This window comes from Acomys russatus, chromosome X (assembly GCF_903995435.1).
Source record: "Acomys russatus chromosome X, mAcoRus1.1, whole genome shotgun sequence".
Classification (NCBI taxonomy): domain Eukaryota; kingdom Metazoa; phylum Chordata; class Mammalia; order Rodentia; family Muridae; genus Acomys; species Acomys russatus.
Genome location: NC_067169.1, coordinates 114,707,281 through 114,731,583, shown reverse-complemented (window position 1 = coordinate 114,731,583; position 24,303 = coordinate 114,707,281). Strand labels below are relative to the sequence as shown.

General features: G+C 36.1%; 1 pseudogene; it reads right to left on the bottom strand.

Moving 5' to 3' along the window:
• Nucleotides 1-3,965: 3,965 nt before the first annotated feature.
• LOC127185487 (sorting nexin-16-like) lies at nucleotides 3,966-11,202 on the bottom strand (annotated as a pseudogene).
• Nucleotides 11,203-24,303: the final 13,101 nt, after the last annotated feature.

Genomic DNA, 24,303 nt, shown 5'->3' with positions numbered 1-24,303 from the left:
ATCCTGCCACCTTTCTATGTTTAAGATTGCAATGATGGCCTATTAGATTAACAATACCACCTTCAAGATACCAGTAATCAATAATTCATTTTTTTAAAAATACAATGCCTCTTTTGAGGCTCATGCCTCTTGCCTAGCTCAGTTTATCCTAATTCTTGTCACATTCCCAAGTACTATGTTAAAGTCAAGGACCTAGCTTTCAGATTACATATTTATCTTAAGGATTTGTAATATTCTATATAATTTCTATGTCAATTTGGATAAGCTGTTTAACATTCTGATGTCTCATTTTCTTGGATTTTTGTGCATTTCTTCTACTGTCTCTTTCAGCCAACATATACAATCAAATATCATGAGTACTATTTGGAAGTATAGGCAACCTCTGAGCCATTTCAGTTGTCAACACTTCTAGTTTGCCCCTTTATTCATTGCATCCATGGGTTTTTATCTATGCAAACTTCAGTCTTATTACATCCCTCAACGTCCTTCTAATTTTTACTTTTATCTTTTATTTGTGAAGGTTATGTGGACTATTAATTTAACTCTTTATTGTAATGTGAATTTTATTACATAATTCTGGAAATGTCCCATTCTTTAATAAACAAACAAATAAACATATCCAGAGATAGCAATTCACATTATAGGAATATTATAAACTAAAATATTTCATGAACTGAGTAGGTATATATAACAAGCCATGCAGAATTGGCTTCAAATGAAAGACATCATAGATGAAGAACATAAGATTTTCAGAGAGATCTTGTTTTCAACCCCAAATCCAGCACATGGTAGTTATGGCCTCAGGTCATTTATCAAGTCTCTTTGTACCTCTATCAGCTTTTATAATTAATAATTATAATAACTAAACCTCATCTACTTAATGATTCACATCCTTTCTTTTCTACCAACAAACTTACTATTTTCAATTGTATGCTTTCCTATTAAAAGTTATACAGTGTACTTATGTAAAAACTGTTCTATTCTAATCTGATATCCTCTTGTACATACTTCAAAAATATATTTTTCTTAGATAAGTGTGTTTCACCTCCTCGCTTTTGTTACCAAACCAATGGTAATATTCTATAGATAATCATTCTCTCAACTTATACACTAGTATTAAATAATGATCTTACTAAGTTTGCAATGATCAGATGCTTGTCCTTTATTCTATAATGTCTACAATAAATATTTACCAATTTTCAGAAACTTCATACATCATAAATCTAGTCATGTGATTCTGAATTTATCTGCTAAATGCATACCAATGCCCATAGCCATTTCTGCCTCATTTGTTACAGGTAGAATTGAAGGGATATGTCTCCCCAACCGACGAAAGTTTCCTCATGTTCTGTCAAGGATTCCATACCCTCTTGCCTTTCCATTAATTTTTATATTTCAACGTTTCCTCCTTTACATAACTGTTTCATGTGCAACTTCACATTATGAAAATTATTATAGTCACTATTTCTGTAAAGAGACATCAAGACCACAGCAACTCTTTCAAGAGAAATCATTTAATTGGGAGATTGTTCACAGTTTCAGAGGCTTAATCCATTACTATCATGGCAAGAAACATAGTGAGATACACAGCCGGTATGGTGCTGGAAACATAGCTGAGAGTCACATCTTGATCCAAAGGGAGAGAAACAGGGGCAGAGAGAGAGTGTGTGAGAAAGAGAGGGGGAAGGGGAGGGAGGGCAGCTGAGGGAAAGGGGAAAGTGGAGGGAGAGGGACAGAGATACAGAAAGAAATAGAGAGACAGAGAGAGAGACTAGGCCTAGCATAGGCTTTTGAAACATCAAAGAAAACCCTCAGTGATACACTTTCTCCAACAAAGCCAGTCCTACTCCAATAAGGTTTTATCATTTCCAACAAGGTTGCATTCCCTGATCCTTCTCAAATAGTGCTACTTCTTGGCTTCTAAGCATTCATATGTAAAAGTCTATGGCAGATATTATTACTTAAACCATCAAATGGATATACATCATTTTTGTTTGAATTTCACTGGCCCATTCAACCATAACTTTATATATGTCATTCCTCTCTTAAAAGAATTGCCTTCAATGGATGATCATCCTTGACATTCATTTACTAGGCAAGTTAGTTCTTTCTTTGACTGATTGCTGCAATATTTCTCATAATGTCTGCATACCATTTATATTATTACTTTGGTTTTCTGTTTTATTTTAATTTATTATAACTTGTTCAGATTGCATTCCAATGTTATCCTCTCACTTGTATCTTTCTGCTCCCACCCTTCCTCCCTCTTCCACCCGATTCCTCTCCTCTAGATCTCTGACAGAAGAGGACCTCTTCCCCCACCATATGAACACAGCCTATCAGGTCTCATCCAGATAGCCTGTTTTCCTTCCTCTGTGTGCCTTCCAGGCCTCCCCAGCAAGGGCAAGTAATCAAATCAGGGGCACCAGAGGTCATGTCAGAGGCATTCCCAACTCTCTCCACATCCCTAGAGAAAGAGCTGTCCATTGGATAGATCTGAACAGGGGTTCTAGGTTTACTGCATGCATTGTCCTTGGTTGGTGCAATAATTTGTGCAGTCCCCCTGGGTCAAAACCGGCAAGCCTTGATGGTCTCCTTGTGGTGCTCCTGAAACCTCTGAAGCATTCCATCTCCCAATTCTTCCATATGATTCTCATTGTTCCATCCAGAGTCCAGCAGCGAGTCACAGCATCTGTCCCAATCCTACTCTGGGTGGAATCTCTCAGAGGACATCTTTTTTGGGGGGCTAATATCCACTTATAAATTACTATACACCATGTGTGTCTTTATGGGTCTGGGTTACCTCACTCATTTCTAGTTCCATTTGCCTGAAAATTTCAAGACTTTCTTGTTTTTAATGGCTGAGTCATATTCCATTGTATAAATGTGCCTCAGTTTCTTTATGCATTCTTTGCTTGAACAGATCTCTAGGTTGTTTCCAGATTCTGGCTATTATGAATAAGGCTGCTATGAACATAGTTGAACAAATGTTCTTGTTGTATGGTGGAGCATCTGTTGGGTATATACCCACGAGTAGAATAGCAGGGTCTTGAGATGGCACTATTCCCAACTTTCTGAGAAAGTACCAGATTGATTTCCAAAGTGGTTGTAGAAGCTGGCACTCTCACGAACAATGGATGAGTGTTTCCCTTTCCCCACCTCCTCATCAGCATGTGCTGTCACTTGAGTTTTTGATCTTAGGGGTGTAAAATGGAATCTCGGAGTTGTTTTGATTTGCATTTCCCTGATGACTAGGGACATCGAGCATTTCTTTAAGTGTTTTTCAGACATTCAATATACTTCTGCTGAGAATTCTGTTTAGCTTTCTACCCCATTTTTTTGTTTTTTTTTTTAAGAAGATTTATTTATTATTATGTATACAATGCTCTGCTTGTACACCTGCAGGCCAGAAGAGGGCATTAGATCACATTATAGATGGTTGTGAGCCACCATGTGGTTACTGGGAATTGAACTCAGGACCTCCGGAAGAGCAGTCAGTGCTCTTAACCTCTGAGCCCTTTCTACCCCATTTTGTAATTGGCTTATTTGGTTTGGTGGTGCTTAATTTCTTGAGTTCTTTTTACCTTTTGGATATTAGCCCTTTGTCAGATGTAGGCTTGGTGCAGATCTTCTCCCAGTCTGTAGTTCAGTTAACAGTGTCCTTTGCCTTACAGAAACTTTTCAGTTTCATGAGATACCATTTTTTCTTAGTTTATGTAATTTATTTAAGAATATGGGCCCTGATAACAATTCTAACTAGGTTTTTATCCTTCAGTGTAGTAAATGCAATGATGGGTAAAACACTGTTAGAAGTAGCAGTGAATATAGTTCTTATTGTGATCATTTTTTAAAAACTTTATGTAAACTTTATACACGTGCTTTCTTGTTCTCTTCTGTTGTAGTCATTTAGGGTAATATTTGCCACTCTGCTGAAAATCTGCTGAAATAACAAAATGGACGAACTGTTAGTCATCTTCAGCATTATATGCCAACTGTGCACCTTCTATGTCGGCTATTGTACTTCCGGCTTCTCTAGAATTGAAGTGTGGCTTATTTTCAGCTCTGAGTCTGCTCTCTAATGTGCCTATATGGTGTTGCTTCTCCCCAAGAAGTTTCTTCAGGGATTCCACTTCTTTCTGCTTTTCAAGCAGCTCTCTCTGTAAATGGTAGTTAGTCTCTTCCAAAGGCTCACAGAAAGCCCTGCTTTCTTCTAGGCTATCAAAGGGTTCTGGTGAATCATCCAGACAAATAAATTCTCTAACTGAAAGGCAGTTAGCAATGTCCTTGTGAGCTACAAATTTTTGAAGAAATGCTTCTAATTCTAATTGTCTATCTTCTAAAATATCTGCATTGTAATTATCTTTAAGCCAACACTTTGGAGGAAGTGCTAATCGAAAGCCTAGAAACATCTCTTTTAATTTGTCATTAACCCTAGAGAAGTCAGTATATCTTCTGAAAACTATGCAGCTTTCTTCCAGGATTATTTTTACTAGTATAGTACATATGATAAATTAGGTTCACTCTTCCATAACTTCATAACCCAGAATTGTAGGTATAGAAGGTCTGTCTTCTCTATTCACTGCATCAGGATACTGTTCTTCAGTGCCTCTTGGTCTAGCAGACTATTCAATGGAAGAATCTGTACTTGTAAATTTAGTCCTAATGAGAGGACTGCCACAGGCTGATGATGTGCTGTCCATCTGAACCTGAATGTTCATCTGCTTAAAGTTCCCCATGTTTGAGTCTTCTAGCAGGCCCTTGGAAGTTTGAGTTTGTTGAGACACTGCCAAAAGAAGAACTCTGTTGATTTCTGTTGTTTGTAAAACTGGAAGCCAAGTTTCCAATTGGCATACGAACTGGGACATGAGGGGTTATCGTCTTCTTTGGCCTTGGCAACAAACCTATACATCTTTGAATCCGAACACTTAAAGAACAACAAATATACAGCTCATTATTTTCTTCGTAGGAAATCACTATCTAGGTTCTGCCTGTGAACTTGCTAAGGAGCCCAAATAGGCTTGCACTTTTGATCTTGCTCCAGCCTCCAGAGGTGCTGGGACATACACTGCACCTCCAAGCCAGCAACAACTGTTCTTGAGGCACTTTTAGCTGAATGAAGGTGGATCCTCTTCAACTGCTGCAGGCCACTTCCTTCCCAGACATCCTGAGGCCTAACGTGACCCTCCACCCTGGAACTGCAGCTCTTTGCCTCTCCCCAGTCCCCAGCCAGTTCCCATGAACTAGAGAGAATATCTGGCTGAGATCCCATTTATTAATTGTTGATCTGAGAGTATGAGGTATTGTTGTTCTGTTCAGGAAGTTGTCTCCCTGTGCCAATGAGTTCAAGGCTCCTCTCCACTTTTTCTCCTAACAAGTTTAGTGTATCTGGTTTTATGTTGAGGTCTTTAGTGCACTTTCACTTTAGGTTTGTGCAGGGTGATGAATATGGATCTATTTGCATTTTTCTACATGTAGACATCCAGTTAGACCAACACCATTTGTTGAAGATGTTATCTTTTTTCTATTGTCTAGTTTTAGATTCTTTGTCAAAAATCAGGTTACCATAGGTATGTGGGTTTATTTCTGGGTCTTCAATTGAATTCCATTAGTCAACCAGCCTATATCTATGCCAGTACCATACCATTTTTATTGCTGTTGATTTATACTACAGCTTGAGATCTGAGATGGAGATTCTTCTAGAAGATTTTTTTATTGTACAGGATTATTTTAGCTATTCTGGGTTGTTTTGTTTTTCCATATGACCTTGATAATTGATATTTCTAGGTCTGTAAAGAATTGTGTAGGTATTTTGATAGGGATTGCATTGAATCTGTAGATTTCTTTTTGGAAGACGCTCATTTTTACTATGTTGATGCTCCCAATCAATGGGCATGGGAGATTTTCCATCTTATGTTGTCTTCTTAAATTTCTTTCTTTAGAGATATGAAGTTTTTTTTCAATGCAAGTCTTTCACTTGCTTGGTTAGAGATATACCACAATATTTTATATTATTTCTGGCTATTATGAAAGGTGTCATTTGCCTAATTTTTTTCTCAGCCTATTTGTAACTTATATACAGTAGGGCTGCTGCTTTTTTAAATTAATCTTGTATGCAGCAACTTTTCTGAAGTTGTTTGTCTGCTGTAGGAGTTCTGTTGTAAAATTTTAGGGGTCACTTATATATAATATCATCTGCAAATAGCAATACATTGACTTCTTTCTTTCTGATGTGGATCCCCTTGATCTCCATTTGTTTTCTTATATTCTAGCTAGAACTTTAAGTACTATATTGAAGAGATATGGAGAGAGTGGACAACCTTGTCAAGTTCTTGATTTTAGTGGAATTTCTTTGAGTGCCTCTCCATTTAATATGATGTTGAGAATGCTGAGAAGAATCTTTTGTGTTAAGGTGAAAAGTTCTGTAGATATCTGTTTGGTCCATTTGATTCATGACATCTGTTGATGTAGTTATTTCTTGGTTTAGCTATGTTTCATGATATATTCTTTGGAGAAAGGGGGTATTTTAAACTTTGTTAATATTTCTTTTACAAATGTGGATGCCCCTGTATTGAGGGGTATAGATTTTCAGAATTATGATGTCATCTTGGTTGAATTTTCCTTTGAGGAGTGTGAAGTGTCTCTTTTGACTAATTTTGGTTGAAAGTCTATTGTATTAGCTATTAGAATGGCCACTCAAGGTTGATAAAGTGAAGTTAGGTATTTTCTCTGTTTTCCTGGGTGTATTTAGCCTCTGTACATTGGAGTTTTCCTTTTACTATATTCTGTAGAGCTGGATTTATGGAGAGGTTCTACTTAAATTTATTTTTGTCATTGAATATTTTGATTTCTCCATCCATGGTTATTAAAAGTTTTTCTGTATATAGTAGTCTGGATTGGCGGTGCTGTTCCTTAGAGGTCTGCAGTATTCCTGTACTTCCTGGATGCTGCTATAAAGCCTACAGCTTTCATTATAAAAATATTCTGATTCATTAAAAAACTTTGTCTAAATCATGTTTCTAGTCGTCAATCTCATATAAATAAATCCCTATTGTTTTAAGCATTTTTGTCAGATTTTCACAGACTCAGATTTAACATAATCAAATAAAATGCTCTTTCTGTTAAAAGAAACTTCTCTTGGATTCCAGGTTACCAGTCATGGTAAGACAAAACTTCCTGATTCTTATTTTTAATTTCATCTTCATTCCACCCTATATTCTACCCATTTCACATTAAGTCAGTATTAAGTCTTAATGTCAATTGCAAGACTCTTATTCAGTGATTGTAACTATTTTTTAATCACATCAAACCTTTCTGTAGAGTCATTGTTTTCTTCTTTGTTTCCTTTGTGCATAGCACACATAGTGACTGTTAAACAAATCAGTTCTGATTATTTATATTTCTCTTTTGTAAGATAACTAATACACACTTGACATTTATATTCTATTAATATGGCTCTTTTACCATGACATCTACATCTGAATTATCAGTAGACAGCTACATGGATGGTTTCCATTCTTATTCATTATGTATTTAAAATTAGAAAATACTAACCCACAATTATAGGGTACTAGTAATAATGGCAATATTTGATGGCTCTTTCAGATAGATTGTGATATTAAGATGAAATGGGGGCCCAGAAATAATGGAGAGATGTCTCAATAAAAACTATCATCAGTGTGCCATTAGTTGTGAAGTTGACAAGCACATTACACTCAACAGCTGGTAGGCTGGATATTTCAACTTGAAAGATGTCAGAGATAGATCCCAATTCTAATCTCTTCTTTCATTTAGCTCAGAAAAAGATGTTCTACACTTCTATTCCAGCATTTAAATGTGGGTTTTAACTCAGCCTAATGATATGCCATCGGTTTCTTTCTCCTACAAATGAAGAAGATCTTCAGATACTGGAAAAGAGCCAAGTTCTTGGCAGTCCTTCAGAAAGCCATTTGCTCTTAAGACATTTTGATAGGTTATCCACAATATTATAAATCATCATGTTCTGTCCATAAAATTATAGGTTTAAGCTGTTCAAGATACTGAATATGTCAATCTTCTGTTGCCAAATCAAGGCTAAAACTCCAGTGTGCATATTTTCCCTTCTGAGTGAATACACTTTACCATTAAAAAGTTTACTGTTACTTTTTAATCATTTCTATAGAGCAAATGTAAAAACAGGCACCTAATAGCTCCCTTTTGTTTAGTTTCATAATTTCAGGGCCTAGATGTGACTAAAGTAGTATATAAAGCAATATTGAAGAATAAGTTGTGATTTGTTCCACATAATCTGTGTCCCATCAAGGATGCTCTAAATGAAGATTTTGTAGTCTTAATATTGGGGGAGTATGAAAATTAATAAGGAACTCAGTTTTCCTCTGTAGCCTAGATTTCCAGCACCAAGCAAAAAAGTGTGCAATTTAGAATTTCTCCTACAAATAAGTAGCACACAAATGTAGAAGACTATTTCATACTTTGTGTATCAGTAGTGAAAATTTGAAAGAAACATGTTTATATGTGATATTTACTCTTCCATTTTCATTTTAAATGGACATTGTTATTTTGCTTATCAAAAGTTTACTGTTTTTCATTAATTTGTTCAGTTTATTGATTTTTATTAATTGCTGAGGAATGAATTAAATGTAAACTTTCAGATTCTGTCATTATCTTATCTTGCAAAATTTCTATTTGTTGTACAACTTAATAGTATTTCTCTATTTTATCAGTCTTCCTTTGTACTATAGTCACTTGTGTCATATGAATTTTTATAAATCCGCATTTTTGTTTTTGAAGTTAATTTTCAAAAAAAAATTTAGTGAAACAATTTTAACTCTTTATTATCAGTGGCTACATTTACTTCAACATATTTTCAATTTAATATTTTGTAGCATATCATAAATTTTGTGAAGTTTTGTGGTTTGTTTTAATTTTTTTCCAAATATTTTAAAATCCACTAATTATTTCATTTTTGATCCAATGGTTGTTGAATATTATGTTGTTTAATTTAAATGTATGCTTGTGACTTTACCTGTTTCATAAAACTAGGCAGTCGATAGTGAGAAACCGTGTACTGGTCAGACCTCAAAGTGTTATGTATTCTGTTGGGAAGCAATTTACATGAACAATCTTCCTCACTGTGGACCCTGGTGCAGGCTTCCAACAAAAGGTAAATTAAAAACTATTATATACAGAGATTCCTGTGGGGAGGGGGAAATCTAAATGTATGTCTTATCTGACCAGGGGAAGAGCAAATAGGAAACTCTAGAACTTCATTATTCTCATGTCATGAAACTCTTTAGCAAAAAGAGAAAACTTTCATATGCATGTGCACATATGTGAGTTATGTGTGTGTTTGTGGTGCGCGTGTGTGTGTGTGTGTGTGTGTGTGTGTGTGTTGAATACCTATTGTACATGGTGCATACCTGTAGAACTCAGGGGTCACTGTTAAGTATCTTCCTCTATTGATCTCCAGGGTCTCTTGCTGAACTTAAAGCTCACTACTTTAACAAAACTATCTGGTCACCAAGCCCCAGGGAAATTGTCTCTATTTTCTCAAAGCTGCAATTACACATGATTGCCAATACACTGGCTTTTTTGTTGTTTTGTTTAACATGGATGCTTAGAATCTAAATGCAGGAATCTATGCTTTTTATTTTATTTTGTTGTTCTTTGAGATGTGGTTTTTCTGTGTCCCCTTGCTGTCCTGGAACAGCCTTTGTAGCCTAGGCTGACCTCAAATTCTCAGTGATCTGCCTGCCTGCCTGCCTCTGCCTCCTGAGTACTAGGATTAAAGGCATGAACCACCACACTCAGCTTTAGGACCTGAATTCTTGTATAACAAACATTTTACTTGCTGAGTCATCTCCCCAGCCTCCTCACAACATGCAAGAGTGGTATTAAATGAGCAAAATATGAAAAGAAAAAGAATAATCTATAATTACATATTATTATGCTTTAAAAGTATAAGAATAATGTAATAAAATATGCTATACAAAAAGAAATCTTTTAATTAAAATTTTACTGTAAAGGCCTTCCAAAAAAATATCATAATCCCAACACTTGGGAGGCAGAGGCACACGGATCTCTATGAGTTCGAGGTCAGCCTGGTCTACAGAGCAAGATCCAGGACAGCTAGAGCTGCTACACAGAGAAACCCTGTCTCAAAAAACAAATAAACAAACAAAAAACATTATGATGTGAGTGAACCAGATGCACTCTCTATACATTGCAATCAGTTTCTATATAGTTGGAATAACCATTCTGAAGTCATGGAGCTTCACATTGGATTTTACACTTTTACTATCAATTATATTTATGTATGCTTATACACTACAATAATTATGACAATGGTTAAACACTTGGAAGAAGAACTATCACTTTGAAGTTTCAACTCTATGAGGTTCTTTTAAAATGAAAGTAAGTTAGTAACACAAGTGCAGCAAACTAAACCTGGGATCCAATTATTACATCTGGAGCATTTTGATTGCAAGGTATACAGGTCAGGTCACAGAGTTCCAGCTCTAGTAAATAAGCGAGTACCTTTGAAAGAATGCAAATGTGTTCAAAAAGTAATCCTCAGAAATAAGGGTCAAATGGTGCCATTTCTTTCAATTCTACAAATTTAGACTTAAGTAGGTTTAATTACAAGACATTTCATATGTTTTTCTTCCATTTTTTTCCAGAAACTTTGTTGTTAAGGGGGAAGATAGGATGGGCTGAAGGGGAGAATATAGGAGGGTTTGGGGGGAAGAAAGGGAGGGAATGGGGAATTAGGTAATTATATTTTAGTTAAATTGAAAGAAATGTTCGTGCACATAAGAATTTCCATTTATGTCTTAGTGTGCTATTTCACTTTTTCTCCATTAAGTATTTTCAAACAATTTTTTGGAGAAAATTATCCTCTGCCCTGAAAAAGATATTGTATTATATTTAATGAGAATGATACTCATACACTCTTAGGTATAAGTTTGTGGTTCCCAGTTGGTGAACTGTTTAGGAAGGATCAGGAAATATGACCTTGTTGAAAGAGCTGCGTCAATGCTGTGGACATTGAGCTTTCAAAAGCCCATGTCAGACCTAGTCTCTTTCTTTGCCGGTTGCTTGTGAATCCGATACCACTTCTCAGCTCCTTCTCCAAAAACACACTTGCCTCAGTATCGTCATATTGCTGGCCACAATGCTTATGGACTCACCCTGTGACTTTGTCATGGTGCCTCTTTATAGCAATATAGCAGCAACTGAGACAAATTAATTGGAAAGAGTGAAAGGATGTTAGAGTCTGAAGATATAAGACAATAAAACCAGAAGACAGTGAATCAAATAAGTCTTAAATGGAATGGTTTAGAAATATATGTGACTCCTCAATCTATAAACTTGTCTGAAAATATTGATATGTACAAATATTAACATATTATATATTGATTGTGTTAAATTACACATAAGCACACATGTATCTACATTTTTGTATAAAATAAACGGGAACTTCTAAGATGATGTAGAAATGAGATTATGTCTGACATTGCAACTGAAGACAACACTATTTACTTGAGTAAATTCATTAAATAGATATATCTCCGTAAAATGTGTCTTGGCAAGACCAAAATATCAAATAATGTATGCACACATGTACATGTGCTTGAGCACATATGTGTGCACTGATGTGCGTGTGTGCATGTGTGCACACACATGCATACACACACACACACACACACATACACCTATCTGGCAGAGAGGTAATGTATTTCATAAATGAATGATTATAAATGTTAATTTTAAAATGTGCACATTGACTGGACTGTTGTTTGCCAAAGTAGACATAAATTTGTGATGTTTCAGTAACAGTATTGAAACTTTAATAGGAGTAAGTAACAATATTATCAAACACCCTTTATAATCATTGTCTAAGGTTGCAGCTCACACTTTTTCTTTAATTAAACTGTTTGTCCTATTTGGCTATTTGTATTATATAAAGTATGCATCTGTCAAATGCTTTTTAAAATAATGTAAGATTTCTTTAATTTCACTCTTTCATTTAGTATACATCTTCTGCTACCACAAAGAAGTTCCAGAGAAAAAGATGTTTGAAGCCTTCTTAGCACTATGAAGGATTGAATACACGCACAACAACAACAGAAAGTGACCTGTAAAATGCATTTCTGTAAAGATACACAACTTTCTTATTTCCTGTAAAACATCATGTTTTAGGGCCCTAGATTTGCTTGAAAAGACTCTTGTGCTGCTCTAAACCTGAATGCCCTTATCCAAAGCCAGATTTCATCTGTGAGTGGGAAGCCCCACAAGATCATTAGAAGAGGGGACTCTGCTGTAGTTAACCACTATACACAAAAAGCACTTAGGTTGTCTTCAATTGTCCACAGTACACTTCAGAGTTTCAAACAGTGACCCAGAAAAATGGAGAATGCCTGAGTAGAAAAAGATACAATTCAGGTGATGCAGATCTAGTAATTACAGGAGGAAAAGGTAGGCCTTGCACTAATAAACACTGATAAAATCACAACCTTCTGCTAAGGTGAGATATTTGAGGGTAAAAATAACAAAGCTTGAGGACATGGACAGTGGTGAGATATTTTGCAGATCCCCCTCCTTATAAGCCTCACATTAATTTTATAATATTAATCTCTATTTCATTTAATTTTTCTTCCTGTTTTTATTCCATTTCTTCCTCTGTTAACATTGTTCTTTATATAGCTTTCTCTATTCTTTGTGACTCAGCTTCACCTTTGATCTTTAGCAGTAGACACAATTTAACTTAGTTGGAGGATGTGAAATCAAACTGAAGTTGTCACTTAATCCTTCTCTGAAATTCCACATGACCCTCAAGACATCTAAGATGTATGACTCAATGCATCATGTGAAAATATTGGAGGGGTGTTTACTGAGTCTTTTAGAAATGCTTGAGTTCTCAGTACCCTGAACCTTGCCCCTGAGCAGATTAATTGTCAGATGGGAACAAAATGTTACAGATTTCTGACATCTTGTCCTTGCTGGAGAAGCGATGTCAGTCGATATCCTGGTATAAGATCCTGAAGCTTTTAAATTGTTATTTCCGAGTTCTGTTTTTGTCTCAAATGTTGTTTCCATGATGATAACCTAGGGCGCATCTTTTCCCCTCTGGATCTCAATTTTCTAATATAAATTAAGAGACTTGTCAGAGAATGAAAGCTTCGATTCCTTTGGTAATTACCTCTAAGTGAAAGTGGTTTGTGAGTCACAAAGTTCAGAAAGGTTCTAAGAATAAAAGCTCAAAGTTGTCAATAATGTCGCTGGACTTGGTCATAACTGCAACACGTCATGTTGAGTAAGACAAGTGGTTGAGAACACTGGATTTGGTGTCAACAGTTTCGAGATGCAGTAACCAACTTCACAACCATTATCTTGTGGCTTAGTATATGGTAGTCTCATTTTCTTTGCCAGAAAAAGAATACATACTGTATAGTTATGTGTCTTCTTGCTGTGACAAAATAACCACAGAAGTAACTTAATGAGTAAATGGTTTATTTTCATTTACAATTTGAGGATACAGCCCATCATGATGGGCAAGGCATAGTGGCAGGAACAGAGCTTACCTTATCGTATTGCATCCAAAACCAAGAAGCAGAGAAAGAGGAATGCTGGTGATTAGTTCATCTTCTTTTTCCTAAATCCAGGGTCCCCACCTACGTAATAGTGCTACCTACAGGGTCAGTCATTCCACATTAATTAACCTGATCTAGATAGTCTTTCACAGATACGCTCAAATGTTTGTTTCTATGGTAGTTCTAAATTCCATCAAGTTGACAATGAAAAACAACCATCACACTTACCTTTTGTGGGTCCTGCAAATGATGTAGTAGTTAATCCTTAAAAATGTTTACCAAACATTTTCATTGTCATGTAATCCCATAGTACATATAGAAACCCTTTTTCCTCCAAACTCATAAAAATAAACAGAAAAATATCTGGCATATGCAGAAGACCTGGGAATAGTTCCTTTGATTAAAAATAGATTTTCTTGCATAATATATCCTAATTATGGTTTCTGTTCCCTCTACTCTTCTCAGTTCCTTCTCTCTTGCCTACATCTATGGGTCCAACCCCATTCTGCTTCTCATTAGAAAACAGACTTCTAAGGGATAATAATAATATATTATACCAACAAAATATTGAAATAGGCCAAAACAAACAAACAGAAGAAATAAGCCCAAGAAAAGGCACAAGAAACAGATATATACCCCGGGAATCACTTGTTTGCATACTCAGAAACCCCACAAAAGCACGAAACTGGAAGCCATAATACATAAAGAAAAAATTTGTCCTTTTGTTTCTCCATTGAAACTCCCTTGGAGAAAACTAAATTATCACTTGCAAGTTTTTAATCAATTAAAGAAACTTCTGAGTTAGTAAAGGGGGATTTTGTCTATTTCTCCTTTCAGTTCTAGGTACAGATCCCTGAATGACCTTTGCATAGTCTCTGTGAGTGCATAGTCTCCAATCCTGTTGTGCTCAGAGGGCCTTGTTTCTTTGATGTCCTCCATTCTCTCTGGCTCTTATACTCTTTTTGACTCCTTATCGACAGGATTTTAGACAGGATACTTTCTAAAGTGGTTTCCAGACATTCAGTTGTACTTTTAAACAAGCATAGACTATATGATTTAGTAAGTTTCATTGATACTACAGTAAAAGCTAGTGAGATGTTGACAGTTTCTTCAACCAACACTATTCAATCTTTCGACTAGTTATATTTCAATACACAGTTCATCATATTATTGAACTAGTAGATTATTTTACTCCAAATTAATTTATATGAAGTTCTTTGCAACAGACTAATTATATCTTCTATATCTAATGAGTTTAGCATGTTTAAGTTGTTACCACTGAGATGTAAAATACTGAAGTGCAGGAAGTTCTAGTGTAAAAACAGCAAAATTACCATGTAAGAGAAACAAAACTATTAGCAAAGAGGGAAGCTAAAACTTATCCCAGTTGTGGATGCTGACTACAAACCCATTAAAGCCACAGAAAATATGCAAAGGTGTTCCAAATTTCCTGAAGGTGACAGATGGTTCGCAATAATAAAAATCGCACTATATCGGTAGAGATAAAAAACAAATAAACAAAGCACCCAAATACAGAATAGGAAATAACAAACAATAAGGGAGAAAAGAGCCCAAGCAAAGGCACAGGAAACACATACAGAAGCAGAGACACACATGTTTCCGTACAGAAGAACAAAATCAGAAACCATAGTACAAAAGCAAATGTCTTGAAAGATTAAAAATATTTCCAGAAAATGAATTAAGCAACACACAAAAAAAAATCTCCAAAATAGCACTGGCTTTGTTTTGTGTTAGCGATCTACTGCCAGGCATGGGGCCTGTCCTTAAGTCTGGTCAAACTATGACTCTTTTTATTGCTTCTGGGAAAAGTAATAAAGGAACAAATTTTCTTCAAAAATTGTGTCACACAATGCCTTGACCAGTAGAGATATAAATGCATATATATGGCTCTTGAATATAAAAGATAGTACAGAATCTCAAAGAAAAGCTGTAGAAAATTTGTATAGTTGTTTTACCGTATAAGCCATTTACACTTTGTAGTGAGTTTTAGAGTATTGCTTTGTATCCTTTTCACCTAAGTTTGGCTAAGCACAGGGACAATTGTAATTCCAAGCACCTTGCAATAAGTTGGGACAATTTAATTAAGTCTATCCAATGAGGTATTAGTAAAATTAGTATATATCACTTCTCAAGTAATTTAAAACTGAGTGAATCATGTCTGCTTTCTCCTCTCCTGACCCAGGAAGCCACCAATTGAAATTGTCACAGAAGATGGTTAAACATCTATTAGGTTGTGAACCTACCATACATTCCTCATCATAGTGCCTATTTGTTCTTTGTATATTTGTTGTTTTGTTTTGTTTTGTTTTGGGATAGGATCTCTCTATGTCCTGGCTAGCCTGACACTTATTGCCTCTGACTCTCAAGTACTGAGATTAAAGGCATGTACCACCATGTAGGCTTCCTAGTGCTTATTTTGACTGGATATAGATAATGAACAAAGTATAAAGCCCTAAGTTGACAAAACATACATTTTATATTATTATTTAAATATAGCAGAGATTTAGCATTTTTTACAAAGATCTCACAAAGAAGGAACTCTCCTGTATGTATATCATACCTTCTTCTAACAAAGAATTTAAGTTGAGGTTGAATAATATTTAGAAAATTATTTATACAAAATGTGGTATACGCAAAAATGTTTGTACTATTGTACTATTGTCTTCTTTCCATCATATTTTAAACATAATTCTATTTTTATTTTATGTTTGGAATTAGAATATAAATTACATATAATTTTTTCTTTTTCTTTCTCTAATCGTTGCCATGTGCCACTAACTCCATTTTTCTCTCCTAAATGCATGGTCTCTATTATTTAATTATTGTTATACCATTAAACACACACACATATATAAGTATATATAATTTCTGCATTCAAAAGTATAACTTGCACAGTCTGTGTGCTGTTATTTGTATTTATATGTTTTCAGGAATGGCCATTTGACACTTGATGACCAATTGGTGTGCTCTTCCTGGAGAAGACTATTTCTCCCAATCCCAGCATTCCTTTATTGAATTTAATTACTTATCTAGGGTTGAAGCCTCATGATATTTCTACCTTCATCTTAGTATGTCTATTGGCATGATAGTTGCTCAGGTCTTAACAAAATAGCCATGTTGATGAGAATTCATGGCGGTAGCTTCTCTGACAGTTCGATCATATTTTCATTTTTATATAAAATGCATTCACATATTTTCTCATCTGCCAAGTCTAAGAAACTATCAATTATATTAGTATAATTAATACTAAATTAGTGTATTTTGTGATTTTAAAAAAGCTAAATTGAGTTTTTAAAATGCTTTCCAAAGGAACAACACTATTTGACTTCGAGTTTTCTTTGTGTTGAGACAGGTCTTGCCATATAACCCTGGCTGGTATTGTTTTGTTTGTTTGTTTGTTTGGTTGGTTGGTTGGTTTTCTGCTCCATTCATTTGACATGACTTCCTTAATCTTAAATCTGAGAAATAACTGTGTTGGTAACAGAAACCTTAATAAAAAGGTAATTTGATAGCATAATAACATGATGTTATAAGTCTATAGATCAGGATGAAATCATTTACTCTGTAGTCTGTTCTGAACTTTGTGCTACTCCAACTGAACTCTTAGTATTAACAAAATGGCCTACCTGTAGCTTCATACTTTGAAATATCTTGAGTATTCACAACTTTTAACTACTTTTGCAAAAACAAAAATATAAATTTTGAATAATTTGCAAGTGTAACATAAATTTAAAGATATATTTAGATTTTTATATTATAAAATACAGCATTTTATTACGCTTTTAATTCTCTTCGATTTTGCACATGCTTACAACTTAATGGGGAAAATTTATAAATCATATAGCTGATAGAACATTAATATCTAAAACAAACAATGAGCTTAAAGAGAAAAACCTTGAACATCCATGATTTGATCACTTCTCCTTGACTGGGAGGCCCTATGGGCACACAGAGGAAGTGGATCAGGGCAGCCTGATGTGACTTGATAGAATGTGGTGAGAAGGTGGAAGAGGAGGGCCCCTCCTGTCAGAAGTCTGGGGGAGGGAAATAGGGCAGAAGAGGGAGAGAGGGTAGGAATAGTAAGATAAGAGTGAGAGAAATGGAGTTCGGAACTAAACAGAGAATTCTCAACAGAGGAATATCAAATGGCTGAGAAACACTTAAAGAAATGCTCAACCTCCTTAGTCATCAGGGAAATGCAAATCAAAACAACTCTTTGATTCCATCTTACACCCATCAGAATAGCTAAGATCAAAAATTCAAGTGACACCACATGCTGGCGAGGATGTGGAGAGAGAGGAACACTCCTTCATTGCTGGTGGGAATGCAAACTGGTACAGCCACTTTGGAAATCTATATGGCGCTATCTCAGAACATTGGGAACAGGGCTTCCTCAAGACCCAGCTATTCTACTCCTTAGAATATACCCAGAAGATGCTCCAGGACACAAGAAACTTTGCTCAACCATGTTCATAGCAGCCTTATTCATAATAGCCAGAACATGGAAACAGCCTAAGTGTCCCTCAGTAGAAGAATGGATAAAGAAACTCTGGTACATTTACACTATGGAATACTACACAGCCATTAAAAACAAGGAATTCCCGAAATTTGTGGATAAATGGATTGAGCTAGAAATGATCATAATGAGTGAGTTAACCCAGAAGCAGAAAGACTCAAATGGTATATACTCACTTATATCTGCATACTAGCCCAAGGGGCATGTCCCATGAAAATCTTCACTTACACCAGGAAACTGGGACAGAGGAGAGGACATCCTATTGGGACTCTAGATGAGAGAAGCATGGGAGAATGGCAATGTAGAAGGATCCAGAGGGTCCTAGAAACCTATAAGAAGAACATTATGATAGACAGATTTGGGCCCAGGGTCCCGCTCAAACTACGGCACCAGCCAAGGACAATACAGGCCGTAAACTTCGAACCTCTACCCAGATCTAGCCAATGGACAGGACATTCTCTTCACAGTTGAGTGGAGAGTGCAGTCTGACTTTCACAGGAATTCTGGTTCTCCATATTTGACTATGTCCCCTGGAGGGGGAGGCCTGGTGGCACTCAGAGGAAGGATAGCAGGCTACCAAGAAGAGACTTGATACCCTATGAGCATAGACAGAGAGAGGATGTCCCCCTCAGTCACAGTCATAGGGTGAGGGAGTAAGGGGAAAATGGGAGCGAGGGACGAATGGGAGGATACAAAGGATGGGATAACCATTGAGATGTAACATGAATAAAGTAATAAAATATAGAAAAAGGAGTGAGAAGATCACAATTGGGTTGTAATATAAATAAATTATATTTAAAATTATATTTAAAAAGAGCCCTGAAATTATCTAAAGCAAAAAACAAAACGAAGCAAACAAAAAACAACAACAAAAACTGAATTTCAGCCTGGTGTAATAGTGCATGCCTGTAATCCAACACTCAGGAAGGCAGAGGCAGGTGGATCTCTGTCAATTTGAGTCAGCCTGGTCTACAAAGCTAGTCCAGGACAGCCAAGGCTACACAGAGAAATCCTGTCTTGAAAAACCAAAAACAAGGAAACAAACAAACAAAAACTGAAAACAAAACACAAAAACAAAAACTCAGGTATAGAATGAAACTGTTCTCAAAAGATGAAACACAAATGTCACTTCTAATTTTTCTCATTATTAATTTATTTAGGCACTTAACAGCTTGATTAGAAGCCCCTATTTTCTCTCCTCCCATTTCTACCTTCATGTCCCACCTTCCATTCCCCCCTCTTCTCCTCTAGGGGTACCAATCCATTCTGGCCCATCAAGACACGGCAGGACTAAGCACATCCTCTCTCTGAAGCTAGTAAAGGCAGCCCAGCTAAGGGAGAGAGATCCAAAGAGAGACAACAGAATCAGAGATAGCCCCTTCTCCACTTTAGTTGAGGGACATCTGAGTTGTTTCTAGTTTCTGACTATTACGAATAGTGCTGCTATGAACATAGCTGAGCAAGTGTCCTTGCTGTATGGTGGAGCATCTTTTGATTATAGGCCCAGGAGTGCTATAGCTGGTTCTTGAGGTAGCACTATTCCCAATTTTCTGAGAAAGCACCAGATTGATTTCCACAGTAGTTGTAAAAGTTTTCACTCCCACCAGCAATAGAGGAATGTTCCCCTTTGCTCCACATCCTCACCAGCATGTGCTGTCACTTAAGGCTTAAGCCATTCTGATGGATGTAAGATAGAATCTGAGAGTCATTTTTATTTGCATTTCCCTGATAACTAAGGATGTTGAATATTTCTTTAAGTGTTTCTTAGCCTTTAAAAATTCTTCTGTACAGAATTCTCTGCTTAGCTCTGTGCCCCATTTTTAATTGGGTTATTTGGTTTGTTGTTTCTAAGATAAGTTCAATGTCATCAGCGAAATAAAATTAAAACTACTTAGAGCTTTTTATCTTACCACAGTCACATTGGCTACAGTTAATAAAGCAAATAACAGTAGATGGTGGGGATGAGATGGAGAAGGGGGACACAATTCAGTGCTGCTTGGAGTTCAAAAGGTGCAACCACCATGGGAATCAATGCTGAGGATTCTCAAAAAGATAGAAATTGATCTATCAAAAGATCCAGCTATATCACTCTTGGACATATACCCAAAGGACTACATCTTAATGTTGAGATACCTGCTGATTCATAATAGACAGAATTTGTAAACAACCTAGATGCCCATCAACTTTTAGTGGAAAATGAAAATGTGGTAAATTTTCACAATGAGATAGTATTAAGCTACTATGAAAAGTGAAATTTATCAGTAAATAGATAGAGCTAGAAAAAAATCATCATGAATGAGGTACCCCAGACAAGAAAAGATAAACATTGCATTCCATTAGGAAATTTTTATGTGGACGTGGATGGTAGTTTTAAGTTCAATAGCTGTATCAAAGTAGGTGTGCAGAAATCTTAAAACATTAACATGTATTAGTGAAGAAATTTTTAACCGAAAAACATACAAAATTTTCATTCATGTAGCCCAAAAGAGCAGTCTGTCTGCATCCAAGGAGCTATTTTTTAAGTATGTTCTATATAGAAGTCTCAGTTCCATAGACATTCTTCCAGATAGAAGTTTGTATAGATTTTGAAATTTCCATATCACCAGGTATACTATATGAAGATAGCAGGCACATGATGTTCTGGTCAAAAGTCGGAGTGTAAGCTGCTTTCACCATACCAATGTTTATAGTATATCAACAGTCTCAGGAGAGGATTTATGGAATACGCATGTATTCATACTATTAAATACATTAGAAATTTTCTACACAACTTAGCTGTGCTTTGGTAGTTCTCAGGCATTACTGATTCTGAGCAGTCTAGATTCTCCAATGCTTTCTGAAGAACTGACTATATAGTCCTATGTCCCATAACAAAAGTGTTTGTGGAAGATCTTACAGATTTGGTTTTCAACACATTTTCAGTATACTGATTGAAAGCACCCATGTAACTTTAGAACCTAATTACCTCTCACATTTTATTTCATGAGTTTATGTTTCTTTTACTTTAAAGCACTTGTTCTATGATTTGAGTAAGATCATGAAAAGAACCCAAAATTTATCAGTAAAATCGACAAAAACTAAGGAAGGCTTTCAATAGAGTGCAAAATATTATACATACATATTAAAAACGTGTAGAGAAATAGAAACAATTATCTAAAACTTTAACTTCTCTTCCACCTAAAATATTTTCTTTGGCCAATGTAAATAATTGAGAGAATAAAAACCTCTGATCATTTTCTGTGCAGTAGTTTAAATTTTGTTCTTCGATAAGCAAAGTTATTCTCTAATTAAATGAATGAAATCTGAGACATTGGCTTTTGGTTATTATTGGTGTATGAAAATCTTTGTTTATTGCCATTTGTAAGATTACCTCTTAGTAATGTTAATGATAATTGTAAACTAGAATTTGTCCATAGAATTACAACTCTTATATCTAAAAATATGTATATAAGTAAAAAATAAACATGATTTGTTATAATGAATTCATTCATACGCATACCATTTATTTTTTCTGTAACTTGTGTTTTGCATTTACCCTCATAAATATATGTACACTTTAAAAAGGTGAAATACCTTAGAGTTTGTAATTCTATTTTACTTTTCTTAACACATAAACTTCTCTTGGTATATACAAATTTTTACTAAGAACAGAATAGTTTGCTTGGTGCACACAAGCATATAAGCATTGTTATATTTCTATGTGATTACATATTTACTTTTGAACAAAATGTAGTTTCTGTGTTCCATAAACATATATTTCCACATTATTCTGTTGTTGGATGCCTCCAAAGTCCACTTTGGAACCATGCTGTTTTTGTCTTCACTCTTAAAACATTCTAAAATTTTTGCTAACATTTGAAAAACATTAGAGCACTCTACTTCAGATCACAAAAAAATAATGAAAAGTTAAAGATCACCAATAACAGTATTTAAATACAAAATTACCTTCTCTATAACTTATTCTTTTTTCTATTTCTGCCATTTGCCTTAAAACATTAGTTTTAATGCTTTGTCCAGAGTAAGCCAAGTAGTTATTTTAACAATTGATTTATAATACAACATGCCCATTACTGTAGAACAGTTGCCCTTTACTTGGAATTACTATGAAGTTGAGTTACAGTATTCATTCTTAGTTATCTAAACTAAGTGATATTTCTACAAACTTAAATGCATGCTCAATGACTCTTACCTTGTATAGAAATCTATTTAAATTTTTTGTTCTTGTTTTTATTACTTCTTTCCTTTTTATTCTTCTATTATAAATTACATCCCAAACATTATTTCTCCTCTCTCCACTGTTCCCACCTTTCCCATTCCCAGTCCCTCAAATCCATGTCTTTTCCATTTCCGTTCAAAAAAAAAAGAAAGAAAAGAAGGAAGGGAGAGAAATAAAGAAAGAGAGAAGTAAAGAAAAAGAGAAAGAAGGAAGGAAAAGAGCAGGTCTCCCAGGGATATCAATTAAATATGCCATAACAAATTACAATAAGCCAAGGCATAAATCCTCATATCAAGGCTGAACAAAGCAACCCAATAAGGAGAAACGGTCTCAAGTGTAGGCAAAAGAGTTAGAGATAAGCCCCATTCACACAGTGAGGAGCTCCACAAGAATACCAAGCTGTACAACCATAATAAATATGCAGAGGACCTAACTGAGATGCATACAAGCTCTGTGATTGTCGCTTCTTTCTCTGTGACAACTATGAGCCCTGCTTAGTTGAATCTGTGGGTTTTCTTTTTTTTTTTTATTAATTTATTTTTGTTACATCTCAATGTTTATCCCATCCCTTGTATCCTCCCATCCCCCCCCCCCATTTTCCCATTATTCCCCTCCCCTATGACTGTTCCTGAGGGGGATTACCTCCCTCTATATATTCTCATAGGGTATCAAGTCTCTTCTTGGCTACCTGCTGTCCTTCCTCTGAGTGCCACCAGGTCTCCCCCTCCAGGGGACATGGTCAAATGTGAGGCACCATAGTACATGAGAAAGTCATATCACACTCTCCACTCAACTGTGGAGAATATTCTGACCATTGGCTAGATCTGGGAAGGGGTTTAAAGTTTACTTCCTGTATTGTCCTTGGCTGGTGCCTTAGTTTGAGCGGGACCCCTGAGCCCAAATCCCGTGTGGGTTTTCTTTTAATGAATTTGTTTATTTATTTATTAACTTTACAACCTGATCGTAGCCCCCTCCCTCCTCTACTCCTGGTCCCACCTTCCTTTCTTTTTCCTCAATCCCCTCCCCCTCCCTCGCTATTCTTCAGAAAAGGGGAACCCCCTACCAACCCAACCCAATACATCAAGTCCCATAAGGACTAAGCACAGCCTCTTCCCCTGTGGCCTGGAGAGGCATCCTTGCCAGGGGGAAATGATTGAAAAGCAGGCAACAGAGTCTATGTCAAAGACAGGCCCCACCCCGATCCCCTTAATAGAGGATCCACATGAAGACTAAGCTTCCCTTCAAGTACATCTGTATAGGAAGCCTAGGTCCAGTCCATCCATGCATGGTCCTTGGTTGGTGCTTCAGTCTCTGCAACCCCCTCTGGGTCCTGGTTAGTTGACTCTGTTGTTCTTCTTGTGGAGCTGCTGTCACCTCCCTTCTGTGCTTCCCTGCCCCCAGTCTTCCACAAGTCTCCCTACATATTGCCCAATGTTTGGCTATGACTCTGTTTCAATCTGCTGCAGGGTGGAGCCTCTCTGAGGACAGCTATGCTAGGCTCCAGTCTGAGAGCAAACAGAACATCGTAATAGCTCTCTCACATTGGGCCAGGCCTTGGTTCGATAGTCCCTCTATCTGCTCTATCTTTATTCCCGAATACCTTGAAGGCAGGGTAAATTTGGTGTCAAAGTTTTCATGGGTCAGTTGGTGTTCCCCTCCCTTCACTAGAAGTCATGTCTAATGAGAGGGTGTTCTCTTCAGTTTTCATGTCTCCTGCTACTAGGATTCTCAGCTAGAGTCATCCCCCATATCATCCCAGGGGCCTATCGGTTTTCTTGTGGTGGCGCTGACTCCTCTTGCTCCTACAATCTTTTTTCTCCCTCTTCTGCCGGATTTCCTGAGATCTGCCTAATGTTTGACTGTGAGTCTCTGCATCTATTTCCATCAGTTGTTGGATGATGCCTGTGTGACTACTATTGAATTAGGCACCGATCTATGAGTATAGCACAATATCCTTAAAA